The 27,880-nt window shown below is 42.6% G+C and overlaps 1 long non-coding RNA gene across 1 annotated transcript in view; it reads left to right on the top strand.

Moving 5' to 3' along the window:
• Positions 1–3,011: 3,011 nt before the first annotated feature.
• Positions 3,012–27,880, top strand: part of LOC142658858 (uncharacterized) — a 28,490-nt gene continuing 3,621 nt past the window's right edge. The window contains exon 1 of the long non-coding RNA XR_012850206.1: positions 3,012–3,121. This is a non-coding gene — a long non-coding RNA (uncharacterized LOC142658858). The remainder of the gene's footprint in view (positions 3,122–27,880) is intronic.

The raw sequence follows: 27,880 nt of genomic DNA, 5'->3' as shown, positions 1-27,880 counted from the left end.
GTGACCGCTGCAGCCAATCACAGGCCAATCACAGGCTGCAGCGGTCACATGGACTGCCGCGTCATCCAGGGAGGTCGGACTGGATGTCAAGAGATGGACGCGTCACCAAGACAACGGCCGGGTAAGTATGAATTTCTTTTACTTTTACCTCGGAAAGGGCTGCCCCTTCTCTCTATCCTGCACTGATAGAGAGAAGGGGCTGCCGATTAGTGCAGTGCAATTTTGCAGCGAAAACGTGCCCGTAAATACGGGTGGAATACTGGTGACACCGGACCCGTATTTATGGGCACGGTACCATAAATACTGGTGCAATACGGGTCGAATACGTGTGACCAAGGACCCGTATTTACGCCAGTATTTACGGGAGGGAAAAAATACGTTCGTGTGCATGAGGCCTTAGACATGAAGATTTTTCCCACATATAATGAAGTTGGTTTTTTTTCATGACGAGAATGACAAGAATGGGGCATCAGCAACCAGATATTTCCCAAAATGAATGATTTCTACCATGGAACATCATTTATATGGTGCAATTTTTTGTATCCGCAAGAAAGGAAAAATTTTACCGACACACTTGTAGCGGTGGTTCACAGTATTACAGTGTTCACTTCAATGGGAGAAGACTGTAATACTGTGAACCACCGCTACAAGTGTGTCGGCGATACACAGTGTGAACAGTAAAGGAAATGAAGGGGAAGCACTGCTCGGACGAGCGCTGTGGCCCCTTCAAAACAGCTGATCGGCAGAGGTGCCGGGAGTTGGACCCCGACCGATCAGATATTGATGGCCTATCCTGAGAATAGGCCATCAGTATATTTACAGCTGACACTCGCACTAATGTCCGGTATAGAAGATAACTCTGATCTCGGCTGTTTAACCACTTAGATGGGACAGTCAATAGCGACCGCAGCATCTAAAATGTTAGACAAAGGAGAGACTTTCCATCACACCATCACACCCCCGCAACGCGATCGTGTGGGGCAGTTTCGGGGCCTAATGAAGGCCATTTTGATCCTCATATAAAGCCCTTAATAGGAGGATACTAAAATATCATTACACTGCAATATATAATTATTTCAGTGTATTGTACCAGCGATCTAACGGTGGGACTTTAAAAATAAGTTCAAGTTTTTGCAATATATGGGGAAAAAAAATGTACATTTCAAATCTCCCCTTTTCCCATTTATCCCTTAGGCTGGGTTCACACGACCTATTTTCAGGCGTAAACGAGGCGTATTATGCCTAGTTTTACGTCTGAAAATAGGGCTCCAATACGTCGGCAAACATCTGCCCATTCATTTGAATGGGTTTGCCGACGTATTTTGCAGACGACCTGTAATTTACGCGTCGTCGTTTGACAGCTGTCAAACGACGACGCGTAAATTGACTGCCTCGGCAAACAAGTGCAGGACATTTCTTTGCAACGTAATTTGAGCCGTTCTTCATTGAACTCAATGAAGAGCAGCTCAAGATTTACGAGCGTCACAGACGCCTCGTATATTACGAGGAAGAGCATTTACGTGTGAAACGAGGCAGCTGTTTTCTCTTGAAAACAGTCTGTCTTTTCACACGTAAATGCCTGCTATCGTGTGCACATACCCTTAGGGCAGATTCAGACGAACGTTGCGTTTTTGCGCGCGCAAAAACCACTTGACATCTGCGTGTGTCATCCGTGTATGTTGCGCGGCTGCGTGATTTTTGCGCAGCCGCCATCATAGAGATGAGGCTAGTCGACGCCCGTCACTGTCCAAGGTGCTGAAAGAGCTAACTGATCGGCAGTAACTCTTTCAGCACCCTCGACAGTGAATGCCGAACACAATATCGAGAAACCTGTTAAAAAAAAAGAAAAAGTTCGTACTTACCGAGAACTTCCCTCCCGGCCGTTGCCTTGGTGACGCGTCCTTGGTGACGCGCCTCTCTTGACATCGGGCCCCACCTCCCTGGATGACGCGGCAGTCCATGTGACCGCTGCAGCCTGTGCTTGGCCTGTTATTGGCTGGAGCTGTCACTTGGACTGAATTGTCATCCCGGGAGGTCAGACTGGAGGAAGAAGCCGGGAGTTATCGGTAAGTCAGAACTTCTTTTTTTTTTTACAGGTTCATGTATATTGGGATCGGAAGTCACTGTCCATGGTGCTGAAACAGATTAACTCTTTCAGCACCCTGGACAGTGACTATCTCCTGACGTCGCGTACCGGAATTTTTTTTTGCCGGGTTCGGCCAAAACGAGTTCGGCCGAACCCGGTGAAGTTCGGTTCGGTTGTCCGGGTTCGCTCATCTCAAAGACACTCCGTTTGGATGTTTGGAAACAGAAAAGCACGTGGTGCTTTTCTGTTTACATTCATCCTTTTGACAGCTGGTGCGCTGTTTCAGTCGGTTTTCACGCACCCATTGACTTCAATGGGTGCGTGATGCGCGAAATACGCTGAGATATTGAGCATGTCGCGCTTTTTGCGCAGCTGACAAACGCTGCGCAAAAAGCACGGACTGTCTGTACTGCCCCATAGACTTGTATTGGTCTGTGCGTGGCGCGTGAAAACCACGCGGCCCGCACGGACCCAATACACGCTCGTGTGAATCCCCCCTTAAAGTAATGTAAAAAAAAACGCTGTATTCATAAAAGTCTGAACTCTTGCAATACAACATTATCCTGCGTGGAGAACACCATAAAAAACAAAACAAAAGACCAGAATTGCTGTTTTTGGTAACTTTCCTGATCATAAAGTCGTATGTACACCATTAAAAACTACAGATTGTCCTGCAAAAAACAAGCAGCTCCATCCACGGAAAAATAAAAAAGTTATGGTCTAATTTTTTTTAACAATTTATTTTCATACGGAGAGGGAAAAAAATAAAAAAAATAAAAAAACCTAAACAGGGCTGGGGCGTACAGGGGTAAAAGGGTCTGCATACTTGCAACTATTTTCTTCATTGCGCCAATGCATCTAAAGCCTACAAACAAACCCTGTCTTTATTTCTTCCATCTGTCCCTTCTTCTACTCTGTAGGTTACGAAGAAGAGAGACGCAACACATGATTGCAGGATCAGACTACACAGGAGTTGCTTGTAGTCTGTAACCGTGGAGACACATAGGTCTTCACAGCAGCTGCATACACCAAATGGTAGGATATTTTTAATCAAGACTATTTACAAAGTTGCTTCGTTTTGTATTTAAGATGCAGAACTGGTTGCAACAGTATATATACCCTTTAAAATATAATGTACTACAATTCCAGACATCTATTTAGAATACCTGATGAGAGTTGTCAGAGTGAGGTAAACTGTTACCATGTGTGTTACCTCTTGTGTTTGATACACTGGTGATGGTGGAGTTATAAATGCCTTTCACAGGTTCGATGTAAGGTATAAGATGCCTCCTGTTCGCTGTGTGGGTGGTGTCTGTATACAGTTTACGCTCGCTGTTTGTGTGGGTTTCTTTTCAATGGTTGGAATGTTTTTGTTTCCTGCTTGTTACTGTTTATATCATTCAATTGCACGCTTTCTTAACACTTATAAAAACCCTATTTATTGTGCCTGGTTCTGTAAGAAAATAAAATATGGTGAAAGAACTCTGATTATGGGATTGTGTCTTTGGAGGAAGGCATTGTGGTGGTATTTATTCATGTCCTGGCCAGAGACGGTGTTATAGAAAATGAAGTCCTGGGCAACAAGCAAAGTATATACCTCCCGCTCGCCATTTTTAGATAGTTTTTCCCATTATACCTCCATGCTACCATTTAATGTAAGAAAAAAGGGAGGAGACCTCCAGCTCATCAGTCCTGCGTCTTCTATTCAAACATCGTTCGGATCCCACGGTGAGTAACATGAAGAAAAAAAGGGAGATTCGATCCAGCGCTGTATAGTGGTTTAAAAAGGAATCGGTGTTGGAACACCGATTCCTTTTTAAACCACCATTTAGGTGTGTCCCCACTGGCGGCCACGGATCTCCTCACTGTTGGCAGCTGCAGGCCTGCTCCTCCAGTCTCCGGCTTTCCTTCCTTGAGTTCATAATATCATAGTTTGTGATGGCAGCCAGCGCTTCTGGATGACGTTGGCGCAGGCAGCTTATTTAAGAGGGAACTCCTGCCGGAACGACTCGCCTACAGATTTAGGTAACTTCTTATTTGACTCTATGTTCCTGATCCTAACCCCAACCTTAAACCTGATGCTGACCATAACCTTGTTTCTGACCCTGACCTTGATCCTGACACAGGCCGTACCCTTGACACTAACCCCGACAACAACATTGTTCCTGACCATGACCTCAACCTTGATCCTGCACCTGCCTCTGTCTCTGGCTTCGGTCTTGTTCCTTGGATTTGTCACCTGATACCTGCTGTCCTACTCCTGGTTCTGACCCTCGACCAATTCTTTGACTACGATTCCCCTCTCGTCTGGCTTATCTTGATCACTTCTCTGATCTCGACTATTTACTCCATTCCTGACTACACTACAGTTCCTTCAGCGCACTTGCCGCCAATCAGTGACTATTTGGGGTATTGTGAACTGGGAATCCGACTGGGAAAGTTCATACCTTCTTGTGCGGATGAAGAATGGGGAGGTACCTTAGACTCCGTATCCCAGTCTTGCCAGCCCCAAGCTGATTGTGGTTTAGAGGATCGACATCTCCGATGAGAACAGTTACTTAATGCCGAGACAATCCTGTGCCAAAATAATATTACAATATTCTGTACAGTAATAGCCAAACAATAGGGCGTATTTAAATAACACTTTCTTAATGAGCCAACGTAATACTGCCATATAGTAACCCCATAATAATACAATTAAATTCCCAAATAAAGCCTCCATACACCGCTAAATAATCCTGGGAGGTTTTAGTTTGCCTTTGGAGTTCCCATTCTTGGAGGCCCCTTAGAAAAAGGGAGCCCTGGGTAATTGCCCTATTCCCTGTCCTCCAAAACCATCCCAGGCCCCTGAACATTAATGGGATATGTAATATGAACACCAGGGAATGCAAAACAGTCGGCCACGTGTTGAACAGTGGAACATACTGTACGACACACAATTTCAAATTAAATCCTTATACCAGACCGCCTTAAGAATTAGCAGCTGGGCAATGGGCCTACAATGGAGCAAGACGTCACATCAATATGAAGGGACATCCTACTGCTGTGTATAGAGCCTGGCTACTACTTCTTAAAGCGAATGTGTCACTAGTATTATTATTATTATTTTTTTTTGTAGTTAAACAATTATTATTTAAGTGATTACACATTGTTTTAATTTCCTTGAACATATGGCCGGAAGCCGTGGCCGGAAGTCGTCATCTTACTGTCCGGCAGAGCCTCCAGTCCACATGAAAATGGCGCCGGATTTCGCTCTGCGAACGAGCTTCATTTTGGTCTGTGTGGGAGCGGTGCATGCGCCGTTCCCACACAGACGGCGTACGCTGCAGTGAATGGAACGGCTCCTGTTCGCATTCTCTATGGGGTTGTATGTGTCGTATTCCATCTCTGTATGTGTCGTTAATCGACACATATAGAGATGAAAAAAAAATGGCAGCCCCCATAGAGAAGTAAAAAGAAGAACAAAGTAAAAAGTAGAACACAAGAATATAAATAAATAACATTTATGTTATTATCATATTAAAAGCAATATTATAAAAAAATAAAATAAATTTCATGACACCTTCCCTTTATGGCGGTTCAGATCTGTAAGCAAATTTAAGGGAGAATGACAGCAGGATCGACACCAACACCAAGGGACAGCAATAAGGGGCATCTGTGGCTTTTACTTTAGTGGGCATCTATTGCTGGCACTATAGAGGGCATTTGTGGCATCATTACTTGACACACTTATAAGGGCATCTGTGGCTGGTATACTGTTATGGGGGCACCTTTTAACTGATGAAGTCCGAGCTCCCAATACATTTTCAAGCTGCTAAGACACTGCCCTGTAACGTCCTGTGACTGTGGACCTAGTGGATCTGTGGCTGGATCTATTTGAGGCTGGCATACTAAAAACCTTAGTGGCTAGCTTTTAGAAATATTGGGGTCAATAATAAGGCAACAAATAAAACTAGCACAGCATTTCCTCCCTTGGGTACATATTGTAATGCGCTGCCCAGTAATTTGTTGCCCGCTTCTGATGTACATGGACTTATGTGAATATATACCAGGTCCATGGATAAAATGCAAGTAAGAAAACAATTCTCCTTCTCTGTATTCCGTAGAATCCCTTTAAATGTTTTAAATTTCTCTTAGATAAACCGTAAAATTCCTTTAATCCAGAATGTGGTAATTTACAAAAACTGATAATCCGCCAATTGTTTCCACATAAGAACTGACATATAATGTGGAAAAATTACAGGAAGGACCAAAGGAACTCCGTAGCTCAAAAACAGTCTGAACGATAGTGGTAATAATCAGTGGCGTAGCCATAAGGGTCGCAGTGGTCGCAATTTCGACCGGGCTCCGAGCCAAGGGGGCACGCACCATTTAAAGTTACTATAGTAACTGGAGCCTATGTAATAAACTACATGGACCCCTGTGACTATAATAACAGACAGTATACTTACCCTTCTCGTTCCCGAGCGCAGCAGAGGTCCTGACTTCTCTTCGCGTCATGACGACACGACGCTGTGGGCAGGGCATGACCTCAGGATGCTGTGCGACATTGCGATGCTAGATGGCGTCAGGACCTCCGCTGCGCCCGGAGCCGAAGAGGAGGGTAAGTATAACATTACTGTGTGCTGGGGCACTGTATCTTAGCCTGTGGTAGGCTTAGATACAAGGCCCATCAGACAGGATCTCACAAAGTGTGATCCTCTTTCTCGAGCCCTGTATCCAAGCCTACCTTGTGGTAGGCTTAGATACAGGTTTCAACAGACAGTATCACACATGGGCCCTGTATCTAAGCCTACCATTTGGTAAGCTTAGATACAGGGCCCAGCAGACAGGATAACACATGGGCCTTGTACCTAAGCCTATCACATGGTAGGCTTAGATACATGGCCCATGTGTGATCCTGTCTGCTGGGCCCTGTATCTAAGCCTACCTTGTGATAGGCTTAGATACCGGGTCCAACAGACAGTATTGCATATGGACCCTGTATCTAAGCCTACCACATGTGTTACGAATGGTGTTTTTTTTTGTGTTTGCGTTTTTTTCAGGTTCGGTTGTTGGACTACTTCAGATTCGAGGACTACTTCGATGAGGGCTTTTTTTGTTATCAATAAAATGGTTAATGAGGGTTGTGTGTGGGTTTTTATTTCAATAAAATATTTTTTCGATGTCTTTGTATTTTTTGTTGTGTTGCACTAACTATAGGGGGGGCTATATGTAGGGCGCTATCTACAGGGGGGCTATATGTGGGGCACTATCTACAGGGGGGCTATATGTGGGGCACTATCTACAGGGGCGCTATATGTAGGGCACTATCTATAGGGAAGACTATATGTGGGACACTATCTACAGGGGGGCTATATGTGGGGCACTCTCTACAGAGGGGCTATATGTGGGGCACTATCTACAGGGTGGCTATATGTGGGGCACTATCTACAGGGGGCTATATCTAGGGCACTATCTACAGGGGGCTATATGGGGGCCACGATCTACAGGGGGATCTATGTAGGGCACTATTTACAGGGGGCTATATGGGGCACTATCTACAGGAGGCACTGTGTGTGTGTGTGTGTGTTTGTGTATATGTGTGTGTGTGTGTGTGTGTGTGTGGGACACAGTGTATGGTGCTATTATAATCAGGGACACATTATATAGCGCAATTAGAAATAGAGGTGCAGTGTGCGACGCTATTATATTTAGGAGCATAGTGTGTGGCACCATGAGAATTTTATCTTCGTTTATAGGTCCAGAGATGTTGAAAAGCGAGAAGCTGAAGACATCTCAGCTGAAATTGGCTGTGGCCAGGAGAAGTGATCATATAGGTCTGGACCAGATGGAGAAGAAAAGAGAAAAATAACAACTAGAATCTGAGAAGTCACCTGTGAGTCACTTAATGTAAACTTTGATTCTGCCTCTAATTAGTACTGTGGTCACTGTATAATCTGCAGCGAGATGATGGATGGTGTGATTTTTTTGTGAAACAGCAACTCCCATCATAGACTTACCCTTGTTTGGGCCATGCTGGGAGCTGTATTTGTGCTGGTGCTGTATATATGTACTGAGCTTTGTTCTGGTGCTGTATTTATGTACTGAGCTTGGTTCTGGTGCTGTATTTATGTACTGAGCTTGGTTCTGGTGCTGTATTTAAGTACTGAGCTTTGTTTTGGTTTTGTATTTATGTATGGAGCTTGCTTCTGGTGCTGTATTTATGTACTGAGCTTGGTTCTGGTGCTCTATTTATGTACTGAGCTTGGTTATGGGGATGTATATATGTACTGAGCTTTGTTCTGGTGCTGTATATATGTACTGAGCTTGGTTTTGGTGTATTTATGTACTGGACTTGGTTCTGGTGTTGTATTTATGTACTGAGCTTGGTTCTGGAGTTGTATTTATGTACTGAGCTTGATTCTGGTGCTGTATTCATGTACTGAGTTTGGTTCTGGGGATGTATATATGTATGAGCTTAGTTCTGGTGCTATATATATGTACTGAGCTTGGTTTCGGGATGTATTTATGTACTGAGCTTGGCTCTGGTGTTGTATATATGTATTGAGCTTTGTTCTGGTGTTGCATATATGTACTGAGCTTTGTTCTGATGCTGTATATATGTACTGAGCTTTGTTCTGATGCTGTATATATGTACTGAGCTTGGTTTTGGTGATGTATTTATGTACTGAGCTTGCTTCTTGTGTTGTATATATGTATTGAGCTTGGTTCTGGTGTTGTATATATGTACTGAGCTTTGTTCTGATGCGGTATATATGTATTAAGCTTTGTTCTGGTGCTGTATATATGTACTGAGGTTTGTTCTGGTGCTGTATATATGTACTGAGGTTTGTTCTGGTGCTGTATATATGTATGAGCTTTGTTCTGGTACTGTATATATGTATGAGCTTTGTTCTGGTGTTGTATATATGTACTGAGCTTGGTTCTGGTGATGTGTATATATAAGCCAGAGCTTGGTTCTAGTGCTGTATTTATGTACTGAGCTTGGTTCTTGTACAGTATATATGTATGAGCTTGGTTCTGGAGCTGTAATTATATAGGATATATTTCTGATAACAAAATTTCATGGCAGATGGAGTTGTTGCAATTCATTGTATATTTAATGGTAACCTGTCAGGTAGTTTTAACCCCTTGATCCGCCACCATGCGGTAATACATGACCTGACAATATTTCCAAACATTCCCTTGGATGTTTTTATCAGCTGCAGCAAAATCTATAAAATCAACTTTTAAAAATGGCGCATGCGGATTACTCATTAAAGGGCCATGGGGCGGTGCCGCTATCCTGAAGAGTCACATAGTCCTGCCTCCAAACCCACCTTTCAATGCTTGACTTACATCCCCCTGGCTGTTATACATCACTGCCAGCCTCCTCCAACTTTCTCGGATGCGCCATTGCCTTGTACTACTTGGGCACGCACCGTGCAGTGAGGTGTACTCTGGCCGGCTTCATCACTGCACCGCGCATGCCATGGGAGTACAAGGCAACGGCGCATCAGCAAGACTTGAAGGAGGCTGCTAGTGATCTAGAACAGCCAGGGAGATGTCAATCAAAATCTGGGGGGCGCCATTGAAATTTTTGCCTCAGGCAGCGGAAAAGCTAGAATCGGCCCTGTATTTGTGTATATATATATATATATATATATATATATATATATATATATAAAAAAAACAGAGGATTGGAGCAGCACTGTGAACTAGGCTGGTGCAAAGCTTCAAAAATAAAGGAGTGACCTCTCCTTATGTGTTAGATAACCACAACGTTTCACCTCCACTTGAAAATGCCTTCATAGAGGAGGTGAAACGTTGTGGTTCCATGTTGGATGAATAAATTCACTTTATTTGAGTGCTGCTTCACGTTCTCTTTTTTGGATATATATATATATACACACACATTTTTTGGGGGGACACATGTATTGGGGGCGGCTATTGCCCCATACGTTTTAAGGCCTTAGTGACACCCATGGCTGCTAGTGCTGCGTCGTTGGGTCACTTAGGAGACTCCGCCATACAGCTGGAAGCTGAGGGCCGTCGGCCATGAGGAGAAGTTGGGTAGTGGGGGGGGGGGGTCCAAGAAGGACTTTTGCACCGGGGCCCATGAGCCTTTAGCTAAGCCCCTGGTAATGATGTAGTACTGGTGCCACAACCTCCCTGACACAAAATAAGACAATAGCTCATGGCACATGTTAGGGTGCGCGCTCCTGGCTTTTGTTATTTGTATTATACAGCATGTAAGAGGGTATTGGGACACCTCTGCTCTGAACCAAGACATTTCAGAGTAGTAAATATGTTCGAATTTTGAAGGTCCTGATGCAGCAGAGTTGGGTTTGTAAGACAAAACCTACAACATACACTATATTAGTTAAAGTGTTAAATGACAAACACAGCTCTGCTACATCCATAAACAGCTCCTGTCAAAGGCTTTGGTGACATTCATTCCCTAAACTAGAGTGGTTTCCTGGAAATTGTAGAGGCCGGGAGAAGCCTTGTTGAGTCGAAGCTCGGAGCCATTGATTTGGTATTCGGGGCAGAGTCACCGTTCGGAATTGGCGAGGCGAGGGCTCGGCAGGCTGGATGGCTTGTTTCTCTGTGAATACTAACTAGCTCAGCTGGGACTTGAAAGAAGGAATGTTTGCTTGGCAGCCAGGAGCAGAACCTGACATAAAATACGATGCGGCCATCAATCATAGCACCACAGAGCGTGGACATATCGTTTAAATGTCAGGGAGATGGCAGCTCTTATTTATTTATTTTATTTTTATCTATCTATTTCTCTATTTTTTATTTCCTTCCCCATAAATCCAGGTGGGTTTGAGTTCAGAGACGAGCATTTTCATGATTTTTTTTTTAATTCTATTTTTATTTCTTTGTTTTTTTTTTTGTTGTATTTGTTGGTTTAATTATAGACGGCCGTAGTTTTCTTCACCTTATCATCTTCGTTTTGACAAGGCGACGACATGAGGGAATTTACCCCCAGTAAAAGGAATAATTTTGTAAGTGACATATCTGACGATTGTGTGATATTCACGCGGTTATATTAAGTCTCTCCATGTAAATTAATATTAATTGAAAGTGTGACGCTCGCATTCATCTCAATCAAGTATTGAAAGAAGCTTAATTGTGCCTCGCCAGCTGTGGGTGAACTGTGACCCCCTGATCGCTGGCTGCGGTTGGTACTGAAGTTTATTCTATGTACGGGAATGTTTTCATTTTCAATATCCTGTTTGATTTTCCATATTATTTAGAGGGGTCAAATAGAGATCCTATTGTGCACAGAGCTTGTATGGAGGCACCATGAGTTCGTATTGCTTCCTTGTGAAAAAAAACCCTCTGTGTGCCATATTGCACATTACATGTAATACAGTCATTAGGCTTTAGTTTGTAAATACATTATACCGCCCATTATACCGCCCAACCGACCCGGATGCAGCAGGATAGTCCTGGATTCCGGGTAATGTCACAATGTTCCGGGCGGCCGGTGACATGTCCCGGTTTCATCTGTATCTGCGTCTTCAGGACACAGACAGAGTTGAATCCAATGTTGGAGCAGGGAGCCGTCAGCTTCTTGCTCCACCATTCACTAGGTAAAGCCAGCTGTGAGCGGCTTGGTGAAGACAGGCACGATTTAGAGACGTTATCGTGCGTGTTTGTGCCGAGCCACACAGAGCACAGATCGGAGGAGCAGAGGGATCTCCCCCAATTGTCGTGGAAACAGGATTAAGTGAATATTTATTTTATTATTTTTATTAGGCACTATGAAAACATTGTACTGTATGGGGGGCACTATGGGGGTATTATACTGTGTGGAGGACGGCTATGGGGGCATTATACCATGTGGGGGCACTATAGGGAATTATACTGTGTGGGGGCAGCTATGGGGGCATTATACTTTGTAGGGAGGTACTATGGGGCATTATACTGGTTAGGGAGGCACTATGGGGCATTATACTGTGTGTGGGGGCTCTATGGGGCATTGTACTGTGTAGGGAGGCACTATAGGGCATTAAGCAGTGTGAGGGGGGCACTATACTGTGTGGGGACACTATAAGGCATTATACTGTGGGGAGGCACTATGGGGGCATGATAATGTGTGGGCTGAACTCGGTGTGTATGGGCGAGGATTGGGCATGGTTAGAAGCGTGGCTTAACGGGAAAAAAAAATTTGCAGTGACGCGCTTCGCGCAGCGCATCAGATGTCCAGCTTTACAATACTCACGAGTAGAGTTTGGATGCCGTTTTTGTGGCACTTTTTGGATCAGTGTTTTAAGCCAATGCGAGAAGTGGATCTAAAAGAAGGGACAGGTATAAAGAAATGACAAATGAATCTCCTTTCTTTTGTGTCCACTCCTCTGTTAGGCTAAAAGAGCGGAGCAAAAAACTGCACCAAAAACTGCATCAAAACTGCGTGTGGGTTCCTAGGCTAATATTTGTCTTGTGCTGATCCTGAGTGGCACCCAGTACAAGACCGATTTCACACATCGCGGATTTGAGGAGTGGAGTTTATAATTAATTTATACTTCTCTTTTTCTCCGTTTTAAATTAAATTAAATATCTGCATGAAAAAACTGAATTAAAATGTAAAGTATGAACTGGGCCTGATAGTCCAGAAAAACGCTAAATGGTAAGGCCTCATGCACACGACTGTATTTTTCATCCGTAATTACGGACCCATTCATTTATATTGGCCACGGACACCTTTCCGTATTTTTACTAATCTGTGTCCGTGCTGAAAAAATTATACAACCTGTCCTATTTTTGTCCGTAATTACGGCACGGACTCTCCCATAGAAGCCTATGGACGATTCCGGAAATACGGACGGCTACGGATGTGCATCCGTGAACCGTCCGTATTTACGGAAGCGTTGCTAAGCAACATATTGGTGACATCATTTGCAGCCTCCCTCTTTTTTTACGGATCCGTATATACGTCCCGTTTAGACCGGTAAGTTACGGATGACTACAGATCCGTATTTATGGACAGTATTTACGGATAGATGAAAATACGGTCGTGTGCATGGGGCCTAAGTAATGGGATAGTGAGCAGCCCATACATATTACAGATTGTGTGAATCGACACCTTATTATAATAGATCGGGGTGTAAGGGGCAAAATGAGGATAAGGGGATAAGATTTTGCATACGGGCCCAGGAGCTTGAAGTTACACATCTGGTTGGATGCCATAGAAATCTAATAGCTAAGGCTTTAAATGACAACTAAACGACATCTGCATATGTTGCAGTCGGGCTTTGTCCTATTTCAGCTTCTGAGATGTAGGAGAGATTATCCCTATATACTATATATATATATGTGTATTGTGTGGGGGGATTGCGGAGCAGTACGACACATGCTATTCTTGGAAGCATTAATAGACAGCGCACAGAACAGTAACCCATTGCAGTCCATGGCGTCTCACCTTCTTTCTAGACCGCTGTAAGCTGACGTCTGATTGGTTGCCATGGCACGCTGACTGTATGTCATGATTGAAGAAATTCTGTATGACATCTCAATATGTTTTTAACTATGTTGTTGTCACCCTTTCATCGCAGTGTGGGCGCTGTTTTCCATCGTGTCAGACTGCCGCCTGGTGCGTTGGTAAACAATGAGATTCATTTTCACCACTGATCTCTCGCAATACGCGACATGCACCGGTATTGATAAGTAGACGGGTTTTGTGTGAATCAGCATCTGGACCATTAGGCAGGTTTGTTTTATCTGGGCAGATGTTCTGCAAAGCTGCCACAGGCACCAGGGCTCACATAGTTGCGTTACAATGTTATGTACACATAGACAGATCCGATTATGGGGTCGTTTCCACCGTCCTATCGGAGGTAAAGTAAAATTACAACCGGACAAGGATTTTACATGGCTGGGGAATCAGATAAACTCCCCGGGCTACACGGATATACTGTGTTATACATAGTGCAGGACCTGAGGGGCGGAGCATGTCAAGGGTTCTGTTTGATGTTCTTTGAATCCCTTTGTCATGCTCCGCCCCCTCAAGAGGCATAACACGAGGCATCCATTTTACACAGTGTCCTCCACATGGGGGATTCTCGAGCAGGGGGATGCGGCAAAAACTGGGAGTGGCCTTCCAAGGGTGTATCTTAAATGGCATGGCTAAATATATTCACACCACAGAAAGACCCCCTAAATAATTTCTGACCCCCTATATTAATGTCAGATCCCAAACCAGACAACCTAAATATATTCAGACCAGGCCTCTTCAGACAGACCAGTTAGACCCCAGACCAGACCCCCTAAATATATTCGGACCTCAGACAGGACCCCTAAATATATACAGTAATGCAAGAAATGGTTGGCACTCCGTTGTGGTGTGGTGCCGTGGAAGGGAAAGACCCACAGTACATTTGTAGAAAATCCTGGCAGGGATTCTCTACAATTTAACCCTAAATATATTCAGACCCCAGACAAGGCCCCTTAAATATATTCAGACTTAGACCTCCTAAATACATTCAGACCGCAGACCAGACTCCCTAAGTATATTCAGACCCCAGACCCGATCCCTTAAATATATTTTTAGACCCCAAACTAGACCTCCTAAAAATATATAGAGACCACAGACCTCCTATATAATTATATTTATGTCAGACCACAAACCAGACCCTCTAAATATGTTTAGACCCCAGACCCCCTATATTAACCCCTTAGCGTATTGTCACGTACATGTACGTGACAAGCGTTAAAGGAAAGCATGGAGCGCGCCCACAGGGTAAGCTCGCTCAATACTCACTTTGATTCCCGCCCGTTTAACCCCTTAGATGCCGCTGTCAATAGCGACCGCGGAATCTAAGGCATTAGAAAGAGGGGGTAGCTCACTCTGACAACCCATCGCCCCCCGCAACGTGATCGTAGTGTGATGGTTGTTATAGCAGCCTGGGGGCCTACTGAAACCCCCAGTTCTGCAATATTTTCATTAATATGTCAATATATAGTGCAAGTGATTCAATGAACGCTGGTTCAAGTCCCCTAGGGGGACTTGTAAAAAACAGTTAAACAAAGTTTTTTTTAATGTCCAATATATATATGTATACTAAAAGTTCCAAAAAATACCTCTTTTCTATTTTTTTCTCTAAGATAATGTAAAAAAACAACATAACTGGTATCGCCGGGTCCGTAAAAGTTAAAACTATTACAAAATAACGCCAGAATCACTGTTTTTTGGTTACCTTAGCTCCCCTAAATAATGGAATTAAAAGTGATCAATAAAGTCACTTCTCCCCAAAATGGTACCAATAGAGACCCCAGCTCGCCCTGCAAAAAAAATATGTCCTTATATCGTTACGTCTCTCAGAATGTGGCAAAACAACTTTTTTTTTTTTAACAAATAGTTTTTTATTTGTAAAAGTCGTAAACAATAAAAAAAATCTACAGTAATTTGGTATCGCTGTAATCATATCAACTTGTAGAATAAAGTTAACATGTCATTTTTACCGCACAATGAACACCGTACAAACAAAACCCAAACAACCATGGCGGAAATGTAGTTTTTTGCCCATTTTACCCCACAAATATTTTTTTTTCCGTTTCCCAGTGCATTGTATTGTAAATTAAATGTTGCCATGAAAAACTATAACTCATCCCGCGAAAACAGAACGCTCGTTCCCGATCATTGCCCCGTGTAAACAGGGCAACGATCAGCCGATGAACGAGAAAAACACTCGTTCATTGGCTGATTGCATCATTTTAAATGCCGAAACTATTATCATTGTCGGGAAACACATTTCCCTGTGTAAAGAGGGAGACGTGCTGCCGACATGATAGAAATGTATGGGGACGAACGTTCAACGTAACGACCGCTCGTCCCCATACTAGCTCCTCGTGAAAGGAGGAAACGAGCGCCGATCAACGAGCTGTCTCGTTGATCGGCCCTCGTTTACACGCCCAATGTCGGCCCTTAAACCTAGAAATGAATGATACAACTAAACTGGAAATAAACTTACAACATTTTCGGCGGCCCCTGAATAAACTCTACAGTCTGGTAGAAATCCTGCAGAGAACAAAGGTGATCATTTCCTCCCGCCTCCTTCCATTTTTATTTGGCAGACTGCAGAGGGGGCAGAACTTTGTGAAGTAGTTGCCCTTGATAACTAAGGGGCCTCTTCTTAGTTGCTATCGACAAATCCTCCACTTAAGTAGTAGTTTGGACCATACGCCTGATCCAGCCGCCATATTGACAAGTGTTCTATATGTCGCCGAGGGGTGAGATGTAGGGTCAGACGATGGATTGGTCTTCGTCGCATCGACTTGTTCTGATTACATAATGAAAACTGGAGCAACATGTTTAATTCCACCCTCACCAGAGAAGAGAGCAGGCAGCTTGTATCCCCCCTCCCCAGGTAATTGAAGTAACACCCTCAATGTGAATGGTCAAATTACAGAAGTGCATTCTTCAGTCTCCTAATAAAAGCTTACGCTGGATGCAGGCAGAACTCCTCAGCAGGTTTTGGTGTTTGTCTGAGCTCCTGTCATTTCTCTTCTCCAGGTGCAAACATCCAAGAGACAAGAACTCTCTGTTCCTTTCACTACCGACGTTCGACAAACAGCAAGATCCTGAGCTCCTGGTTATCAGGATAAGTGGTTAGACTGTGATGACAAAATGACAGTTCAGGAGAAAAAAGACAAGAAAAAGCCTAATAGTTTAGAGGATGGAAAAAAAAATACATATATACCATATATATATATATTCTACACATACAAATAACACATATAAATGCTTGCCTGTAATAATACATGAAGGTCATAGCAACACATAGAAGAATATAAGGACCGATTCATGTAAATGGTTCTATCTCTTAAAATTAACGATCCCAAATGATCCAAGAATGTATTTCTTATAAGAAGGGGTTTGGTAGATCCTTCTATTACTTTCCTGCAAGTCAGATTTACTTAAGACACTGAAAACCAAAAATATATAAAAATACGGTCCCTTTCAGGAGCTGCTTGACACCATCACACGCCTAACTTCCTGAGACAGGTAGTCCTGGTTGCCCCTTTAGTTTTTCATGACATATCGTACTTTCTTGTGTTCTAACATTTCAGATCATATTCCAGTGCAACTTCTTACTATCCACTCTCTGGAACCCTCATTTATTGGGGGAACTGGCCACCAACTGCACATCCGCATGGAGACTAAATGGAGAGGTGGCATCTTGAAGCATGGTTGTGGATGCCAGCTGCCAACCCAGCTTGCAGCCTGACCTTGCTTGTTCATTAGTTATTCTCACCAGCAAGTACTGCCGCTTTCCATGATCAATTCTCATCAGAAAATACTGCCACTAGCTTATTATCAATTGTCATCAGAAAGTGCTGTCACTTGTTCATTATCTGTTCTCATCATAAAATACTGCCACTAGCTTATTATCAATTGTCATCAGAAAGTGCTGTTAAGTGTTCATTATCTATTCTCATCAGAAAATACTGCCACTAGCTTATTATCAATTGTCATCAGAAAGGGCTGTCACTTGCTCATTACCTATTCTCATCAGAAAATACTGCCACTAGCTTATTATCAATTGTCACCAGCAAGTGCTGTCACTTGTTCATTATCTGTTCTCATTAGCAAGTGCTGTCACTTGCTCTTTATCAATTCTTATCAACATAAGTTGTCACTTGCTCATTATCAATTCTTATAAGCAAGTGCATTTATTTTGGAATGCTGGAGACTCGGGTGGAGAAATGGCAAATTAAGTTTAATGTGGATAAATGTAAGGTTATGCACTTGGGCTGAGAAAACACATTTTAAAATTATGTATTAGATAGTTACTGGGTAAAACTGCCACTGAAAGGGACTTGGAAATATTGGTGGACAGTAAACTCAACTTTAGCAAACCAGTGCCAGACAGCTGCTGCCAAGGCAAATAAAATCATAAGATGCATCAAAAGAGGCATAGATGCTCATGACAAAAACATAGTTTTGCCTCTATGCAAATCAGACCACGCTTGAATATTGTGTATACATGTAGAAGAAGGACATAGCTGAACTGGAGTGGGTGCAAGGGATGGATTGCAGTTCCAAGAAAGTTTATAAAACTTAGGGTTATTCAGTTTGGAAAAAACTGGCTTAGGGGTGATCTAATTACTATGTACAAATATATCAATGGACAGTTCAGAGATTTGTCTAAAGATCTTTTACACTTTGGCCTGTAACCAGAACAACCGGGGTATCCCCTATGTCTAGAGGAAAAAAGATTTTACTATTATCATAGACGAGAATTCTTTACTGTAAGAGCAGTAAGACTGTAAGTTTCTGCCACAGAATGTTGTGAGGGTTGATTGGTTAAACAAGTTAAAGAGGGGCTTAGACGACTTTCTTGAATGATATTATATGACAAGTTATATGTACTAGATTGTTGGAGATGGGTTGTTGATCCAAAGATTTATTCTGATTACTATATTTAAAGTCGGGAAGGAATTTTTCCCACTTAATACGAGGCAATTGGCAACTGCCTCATAGGGGTTTTTGGATTTTTCTGGATCAACACTGTCAGAACATAAGTTGGATATTATAGACCTGTAACTTCTTTCAACCTTATCAACTATGTAAGTGCTGTCACTGGATCATAAACTATTCTCACAAGCAAGTGCTGTCCGTAGCTCATTATGTATCTCATTAGAAAGTGTTATTCGTTACTTGAGAAGAAAGCAAAAAATGCACGGCGCCACATAGTGCAGATCACCAAAGTTAATGGAATAAAACAGAGGAAAGTTTCAATTGAGCTCATCTCTTGGTGTTGTGCTAGCACAGGCACAACGCTGTTGTAGACTTATAATGAAATAGGTATCACTAGACCGCTGCAGCCAGGTCCCATCTGGTAACTGGAATTGGCTACCGCTGTATCAGTTACTTATTATCGATTCTCACAAACAAGTGCTGTCACTTGCTCTTTATGTATTCTCACAAGCAAGTGGTGTCACTTGCTCATTGTTTATTCTCACTAGGAAGTGCTGTCACTTGCTCTTTATCTATTCTCACAAGCAAGTATTGTCACTTGCTCATTGTTTATTCTCACTAGAAAGTGCTGTCACTTGCTCTTTATCTATTCTCACAAGCAAGTTCTGTCACTTGCTCATTGTTTATTCTCACTAGGAAGTGCTTTTACTTGCTCATTGTCTATTCTCATTAGGAAGTGCTGTCACTTGCTCATTGTCTATCCTCATTAGGAAGTGCTGTCACTTGTTCATTCTCTATTCTCACTAGGAAGTGCTTTCACTTGCCCATTGTCTATTCTCACTAGGAAGTGCTGTCACTTGCTCTTTATCTATTCTCACAAGCAAGTGCTGTCACTTGCTCATTGTTTATTCTCACTAGGAAGTGCTGTCACTTGCTCATTGTCTATTCTCACTAGGAAGTGCTGTCACTTGCTCATTGTCGATTCTCACTAGGAAGTGCTGTCACTTGATCATTGTCTATCCTCATTAGGAAGTGCTGTCACTTGTTCATTGTCTATTCTCATTAGGAAGTGCTTTCACTTGCTCATTGTCCATTCTCACTAGGAAGTGCTGTCACTTGCTCATTGTCTATTCACACTAGGAAGTGCTGTCACTTGCTCATTGTCTATCCTCATTAGGAAGTGCTGTCACTTGCTCTTTATCTGTTCTCACAAGCAAGTGCTGTCACTTGCTCTATATCTGTTCTCACAAGCAAGTGCTGTCACTTGTTCATTGTCTGTTCTCATTAGCAAGTGCTGTCACTTGCTCTTTATTCTTAGAAATAAGTGCTGTCGCGTGCTTATTATCTATTCTTGCAAGCAAGCACTGCACTTGCTCATTATCTATTCTCATTAGAAAATACTGCCGATTGTGCATTATCTATTTTCAGCAAGTACAGTCACTTGCTTATTATCTATTTTCATCAGTGAGTGTTATCAGTTGCTCATTGTTTATTCTCTTAGCAAGGGATGTCACTGCTCTTTATCTATTCTCACAAGCAAGGGCTGTCACTTGCTCATTGTATATTCTCATTAGCAAGTGCTGTCACTTGCACTTTATCTATTCTCACAAGCACGGGCTGTCACCTGCTCATTATCTACTCTCATCAGATAGTGCTGTTACTTGCTTATTATCTATTTTCATCAGTTAGGGTTATCAGCTCCTTATTATCTATTCTCATTAGCCAGTGACGTCACTTGTTCATTATCTATTCTAGCAGGCAAGTGCTGCCACTAGCTCATTATCTATTCTTGCAGCAAGTGCTGCCACTAGCTCATTATCTATTCTTAGCAGCAAACACAGGGTGAACACAATTCAGGACCTGCCGAAAAGAAAACATTCGAATAATTTGCCAACTGGTAGGTGGTAAGTGCCTAAGACTGCACCAACTTACTATAAGTACAAATACGACACTAGTTCCTAGTCTTGGTTGTTCCATCATTAAACACTGGATCGGCCATGTAGGCGTGCTGTCAGCATTTCTACAAGCGGGGATTATGTGTTGTACATGTTAAGCCACATGCTGAATACTAAACAGCAGTGCTGACATTTTATAATATGTACGGCAAATCTAGGGGCTACAAAAAGAGCCTATATTTTAAGTCTTCGTCTGGTCCACAGTTCATCGCCCTTACTATGTTCCTTGAAAAAAATGAATTTCATTACATTTAACAACATGCAAGAGTGTCATGCCAACCCATCCAATAGCATTTACATGGTGGAGCAATGGTCACGAAACAGATTTTGGCACAAATCCGCAGCCTTTTTTTTTTTATTTACGTGCTAGAATAATGTAAAACACCTTTCTGTTTTGCTTTTGCCACTTTGCCAGTATTTTAATGTACAGAATATTGCTTTGGAGACACAACTACTAACCATCTAGCCTATTGTGACGAAAGTGATCATCAGATCCTGCGGTATGAGTGATGCCACAGCCAAACATCAGCAGTAGGAACCTGGGAGCCATAAGTTGGCGTATCCTTTCTGCATAATGTGTCTCTTGAACCGCATGTCTCATGTACGCAGCATAAAGACTGTTTTGCTAATGGCCAAATACCAGGAAGGAGAAATTGATTGTGCCAGGCAACTGGCCCAGTTTCTCACTATAATATACCCTGACATTTTCCCTCTGGGGCCCATTTGGGAATGTGCACATTACGTATCCTGCATTCCTGCAGTGGAGGGTTTTTATACAGCTTAAAGCAGGAGCTGTCTTAAGATATTTGTCGCGTTCAGGTGCACCACGGAGCAAGGTGATGGCGTGTGATAGACGTCGTCTCTTATGTAATGTGACAGTCAAAGCCGTCACCTCAGAGCAGACTTAGCAGTTTTCTTAGAGAGTTAAGTTACAGCAACACTTTAATGAGCAGATTCTTTATTACCGCGAGTTTAGGAGAACAATACATGATGCGAAGCAACATCTATAGGTCAGTCACATGATAAAATGTTTATGGGGTAACTCCTCCCAAAAATATACAGTAATTCCAATATTTCCAATTTTCATGCACCAGTCCAAAGAGGCAGCCTTTGCCACTATGTCCATATATCCACTACGTCCACTACGTCCATGTATCCACTACGTCCACTATGCCCATATATTCACTACGTCCACTATGCCCATATATCCACTACGTCCACTATACCCATATATCCACTACGTCACTATGTCCATATAGTCACTACGTCCACTATGCCCATATATCCACTACGTCCACTATGCCCATATATTCACTACGTCCACTATGCCCATATATTCACTACGTCCACTATGTCCATATATCCACTACGTCCACTATGTCCCTGTATCCACTACGTCCACTATGTCCCTGTATCCACTACATCCACTATGTCCATGTATCCACTACGTCCACTATGCCCATATATCCACTACGTCCACTATGTCCATATATCCACTATGTCCATATATCCAATACGTCCACTATGCCCATATATCCACTACGTCCACTATGTCCCTGTATCCACTACGTCCACTATGTCCATATATCCACTACGTCCACTATGTCCATATATCCACTAAGTCCACTATGTCCATATAATCGTTGTGTATTAGAACATTATTGGCTGCAATATTATAATTTTTTTGCCATTGCATATATAGTGGGAACATATCACACAACACTGTACATAGGTTTTCATCACTCACATCAGTCTCCAGTGGAGTTCACAATCTAAATTCACGATCTCAGGCAAATGCACTAGGGCCAATTATTATATAGAAAACCAGTTGGCTTGGAGCATGGAAGAAATCCATGGAAGCACAGAGACATAACAAATCCATGAAACTATTGTCCTGAGCAGATTCAAACCCATGACCCCAGTGGTGCAAGGCAACAGTGTTAGCCAGATTCCTGTTTGCAGTCACCACTAGGGGGAGCTTTGGAGCTTACTGCATACTGTTTTATTATCTAATTCAATGTATAGCTGTATGCAGTAAGCTCCAAAGCTCCCTCTAGTGGTGGCTGTAGGCAGTCAGAACTTCATCACATAACCCTTTGTCTATGTTGTAGATTTGGAGCTCTGTAAAAAAAAAACAACTGCGCTCTGACCGCTATAAGGCTCCATGCACACGTTGCGGAATTTTTTGCAAAAATCTGCATCAAAACCGCAGTTAAACGCAGGTAATTCCGCAGGTAAAATACGCACCTAATAGTGTGTTTTTTGTAATAAATTTTTAGGTGCGGTTTTTACATTTTGATGCGGAAATAGGTGCGTTTTTATGCTGTAGATTTTAAAATACGCACCGCATGTCAATTTACGTTCAGAAAAAAATCTGCAACGTGTAGATGAGATATTTTGGAATCTCATTTACTTTGATGGTACTGTATAACGCTGCGGATTTGACGCACACACATGCGCGCCACAAATCTGCACGTCGTATGCATCATGTAATTTGGCCATAAAGATAGGTAAAAAATTAATCAGCAAAGAATGTTGGAATCATTTAGATTAATAAACACAAAATGGTCTTTAAGGGTGAATATTCACTTTAAGGCTGGATTCACACGAGCACATTACGTCCGTAATGGACGGACGTATTTCGGCCGCAAGTCCCGGACCGAACACAGTGCAGGGAGCCGGGCTCCTAGCATCATAGTTATGTACGACGCTAGGAGTCCCTGCCTTGCTGCCGGACAACTGTCCCGTACTGAAAACATGATTACAGTACGGGACAGTTGTCCTGCAGCGAGCCAGGGAGTCCTAGCGTCGTACATAACTATGATGCTAGGAGCCCGGCTCCCTGCAGTGTGTTCGGTCCGGGACTTGCGGCCGAAATACGTCCGTCAATTACGGACGTAATGTGCTCGTCTTAATCCAGCCTTAAGGTTTTTTTTCCGAGTTATTTAAAAAATTGGCCAATGTAGGAAGGATGAAAAAAAGAGCCATTACTCACCTCACAGATCCCCGTCGTTCCAGCGCCGCCGCTACATTCCTTCCCGCCACTATGTATTGACAAAGCTGCAGCGATGATGTGCCTGTATACCCATGTGATCGCTGCAGCCAAGCGCTGGCCTCAGTGATCCTGGGCCGTATATCCACTGAGACCAGTGATTGGCTGCAGCCATGTCAATACACAACAGCGCGGAGGAATGGCAGCGGCAGCACCGGAACGACAGGGATCCATGAGGTAAGTAACAGCTCTTTTTTTGTTTTGATTTTTGCATCGCTCCTACCGTGGGCAATTTTTTAAATAACTTGGAAAACCCCTTTAAAGGGTCTTTCCAGCCTACAAATTCTATCCTAGATCTGGCATCACAGCCCGATTGGGTCTTCTACTCACTGTAGGGGACGTCACCCTCTTAGATTTATGTAGTGACTGTGTATGTTGTATGGAGTAACTGTGCATATGTGTGTGTGCCTGTATGTAGTGTGTTTAATTGTGTGCATGAGGCATGAGTGTATCTAGTAGGTATGTGCGCCTGTATGCAGTGTGTTTGCTTGTAATGTGTGTTATTTATTTTTTCTAAAATGTAACTAGATATTGGAATATATATATACAGTGAAGGAAATAAGTATTTGATCCCTTGCTGATTTTGTAAGTTTGCCCACTGTCAAAGACATGAACAGTCTAGAATTTTTAGGCTAGGTTAATTTTACCAGTGAGAGATAGATTATATTTAAAAAAAAACAGAAAATCACATTGTCAAAATTATATATATTTATTTGCATTGTGCACAGAGAAATAAGTATTTGATCCCTTTGGTAAACAAGACTTAATACTTGGGGGCAAAACCCTTGTTGGCAAGCACAGCAGTCAGACGTTTTTTGTAGTTGATGATGAGGTTTGCACACATGTTAGATGGAATTTTGGCCCACTCCTCTTTGCAGATCATCTGTAAATCATTAAGATTTCGAGGCTGTCACTTGGCAACTCGGATCTTCAGCTCCCTCCATAAGTTTTCGATGGGATTAAGGTCTGGAGACTGGCTAGGCCACTCCATGACCTTAATGTGCTTCTTTTTGAGCCACTCCTTTGTTGCCTTGGCTGTATGTTTCGGGTCATTGTCGTGCTGGAAGACCCAGCCACGAGCCATTTTTAATGTCCTGGTGGAGGGAAGGAAGTTGTCACTCAGGATTTGACGGTACATGGCTCCATCCATTCTCCCATTGATGCGGTGAAGTAGTCCTGTGCCCTTAGCAGAGAAACACCCCCAAAACATAATGTTTCCACCTCCATGCTTGACAGTGGGGACGGTGTTCTTTGGGTCATAGGCAGCATTTCTCTTCCTCCAAACACGGCGAGTTGAGTTAATGCCAAAGAGCTCAATTTTAGTCTCATCTGACCACAGCACCTTCTCCCAATCACTCTCAGAATCATCCAGATGTTCATTTGCAAACTTCAGACGGGCCTGTACATGTGCCTTCTTGAGCAGGGGGACCTTGCGGGCACTGCAGGATTTTAATCCATTACGGCGTAATGTGTTACCAATGGTTTTCTTGGTGACTGTGGTCCCAGCTGCCTTGAGATCATTAACAAGTTCCCCCCGTGTATTTTTCGGCTGAGCTCTCATCTTCCTCAGGATCAAGGATACCCCACGAGGTGAGATTTTGCATGGAGCCCCAGATCGATGTCGATTGACAGTCATTTTGTATGTCTTCCATTTTCTTACTATTGCACCAACAGTTGTCTCCTTCTCACCCAGCGTCTTACTTATGGTTTTGTAGCCCATTCCAGGCTTGTGCAGGTCTATGATCTTGTCCCTGACATCCTTAGAAAGCTCTTTGGTCTTGCCCATGTTGTAGAGGTTAGAGTCAGACTGATTCATTGAGTCTCTGGACAGGAGTCTTTTATACAGGTGACCATGTAAGAGCTGTCTATAATGCAGGCACCAAGTTGATTTGGAGCGTGTAACTGGTCTGGAGGAGGCTGAACTCTTAATGGTTGGTAGGGGATCAAATACTTATTTCTCTGTGCAAATAAATCTATCTAATTTTGACAATGTGACTTTCTGTTTTTTGTTTTTTTTTATATATATAATCTATCTCTCACTGGTAAAATTAACCTAGCCTAAAAATTCTAGACTGTTCATGTCTTTGACAGTGGGCAAACTTACAAAATCAGCAAGGGATCAAATACTTATTTCCTTCACTGTATATATATATATATATATATATATATATATATATATATATATATATATATATATATATATATATATATATCTCAATATACTCTAGAAAATGTTGATATCGCTGAGCCCCAGGCAACACTACTGAACAATGCCAGGGTTTACCGAGTGTGGTTCACCAACACTTTTCTGTGGCTGATAACACATAGTTAAAAAAAGCGACTATGCCACTTTTCTCAACACAAATGAAAAAATATTGTGTTGGGCAGGCGACTAAACGGGGCATATTCAGTCTAAGTGTCTGGTGCAGCATGAGCTGTAAATTTGGTCCTGCTTAGGCTCCGTTCACATCTGCCTCAGAGTTCCGTTCTAACGTTCCGTCGGAGCTTTCCATCAGAACGGAACTCTGACCATAGGTTTCCGTTTGCATCACCATTGATTTCAATGGTGACGGATCTGGTGCCAATGGTTTCCGTTTGTCTCCGTTGTGCAAAGGTTCCGTTGTTTTGATGGAATGAATACCGTAGTCGACTGCGCTATTGATTCCATCAAAATGACGGAACCCTTGCACAACGGAGACAAACGGAAACCATTGGCACCGGATCCGTCACCATTGAAATCAATGGTGATGCAAATGGAAACCTATGGAATCTGTTTGTTTCAGTCAGGACTCCGTTCTGACGGAAAGCACTGACGGAATGCCAGAACGGAGCCCTGACACAGACGTGAACGAAGCCTTAGATCATCACCTGGAAAAAGTGACCACTACTTTGTGAACCCAACAGGTGGTGCAGATCGTGTGAATTTAACTTCTAAGTTGAATTATCATTCAATCCAACTTCATCCGCCATGTCTTATAATACCTCCTATCCCAAAAATTGGAACTGATTGAGTACAATTTTTTTTTTCTGGCCTTAGAACCACAATGTCCGCTCTAGTAACATCTTGGGAGAAAAATAAGATTATATTTCCTCTTCATGACTGCACAGCACAGTTCATTTTATCCGATTGCGGCGCTTTTCTATGCCGTTGTAATTATCTGCCTTATTTTTACGCCAAGGTATATCATTACACAATCAGTCATAAGCAAAACATATTATTTCAAGCCATTGTGTCCCCATTTAGATTTCAAAGCCATAATCGGAATTTTTGCAGGTTCAAGTCTAAGGGGCACATTTCCTTACAGAAGTCACTTGGAGACCTGCCTAGATGGACTCTGGTCAGTGATTATCGTATTCAGGCAGCACCGCATCCCATCTCGGTCGTTTTAATCTATTGTTATCAAAATTGTGTGACTTTAGAGTTATAAATGCATTCAAGAAGCTAGGTAAAATTACTCAGTAGACCTTGTACTCCAAAGACTATGGTTTCTAAAGATGTATCCTTGTTCGGAGAGTGGGGGACTCTCTGCGTTAACCCCACTCAGTACAATCAGTACAATTTCTACTATTATTAATTGTATTGTGCACAAAATTCAGCGACAGAAAACACCTCCCGGGACTCGCAATCAGCCGCTGGATAGAAATCTGAGTTCATGGTCTGTAGTTATTAATGAACATTTAGAAGTTCAAGGAGAGTACAGTATTCATCCACGGTCATAAAAATACTCGAAATACCACGCGTTTCTCTGAATAAAGAGGGAAGCAGGAAGGAGGCGGTGGAAAGAGGGAGGGAGAACAAAAATCAATGCTGATTTTTTTTTCCCGGACATCAATTATTCAAACGCCTTGACTTCCATGTTGTTATTGTAAGCGACCTCTTAAATGACAAACAATCTGTTTTACCCATTGTAACTAAATGGGGAGCCTAGGCCGGCGTGCGGAGGATCAATATTAGTGACGCCTACCCTGCTATTTCAATACGATTTCTCTTCCTGTGGAAGTCTTGTGAGTGTTTTTGGGGACAGCAGGTTATTAGTGTGACCATCTTTAGGCCCTGTTCACACGGCATGAATTTGACGTGTTTTTCTGTTGAAAAACACGTTAAAAATGCATTATTTAAGCTTCCCGTTGACATCAATTGCAAAACGCATTGTTAGTGTATACAATACGTTTTTTTCACGTAAATCTATTTAAAAACCACGTTGCGTAAAAAAAGTAGCGTCAGGGAACTTCTTTGGTGCGTAAAAGGCACCGAAATTCCCATAGTCAATGGGAGTTATAACTACGCACTGAAAACAGTGCAGAAAGAGCGCACAAAACTAGTAAAAAAACACGATGAAAACGTGTCAAAACGTCTCTATTTTAAAAAGCGA

The sequence above is a fragment of the Rhinoderma darwinii genome, chromosome 8 (assembly GCF_050947455.1).
Source record: "Rhinoderma darwinii isolate aRhiDar2 chromosome 8, aRhiDar2.hap1, whole genome shotgun sequence".
Classification (NCBI taxonomy): domain Eukaryota; kingdom Metazoa; phylum Chordata; class Amphibia; order Anura; family Rhinodermatidae; genus Rhinoderma; species Rhinoderma darwinii.
This window is presented reverse-complemented; position numbering and strand designations above follow the sequence as displayed.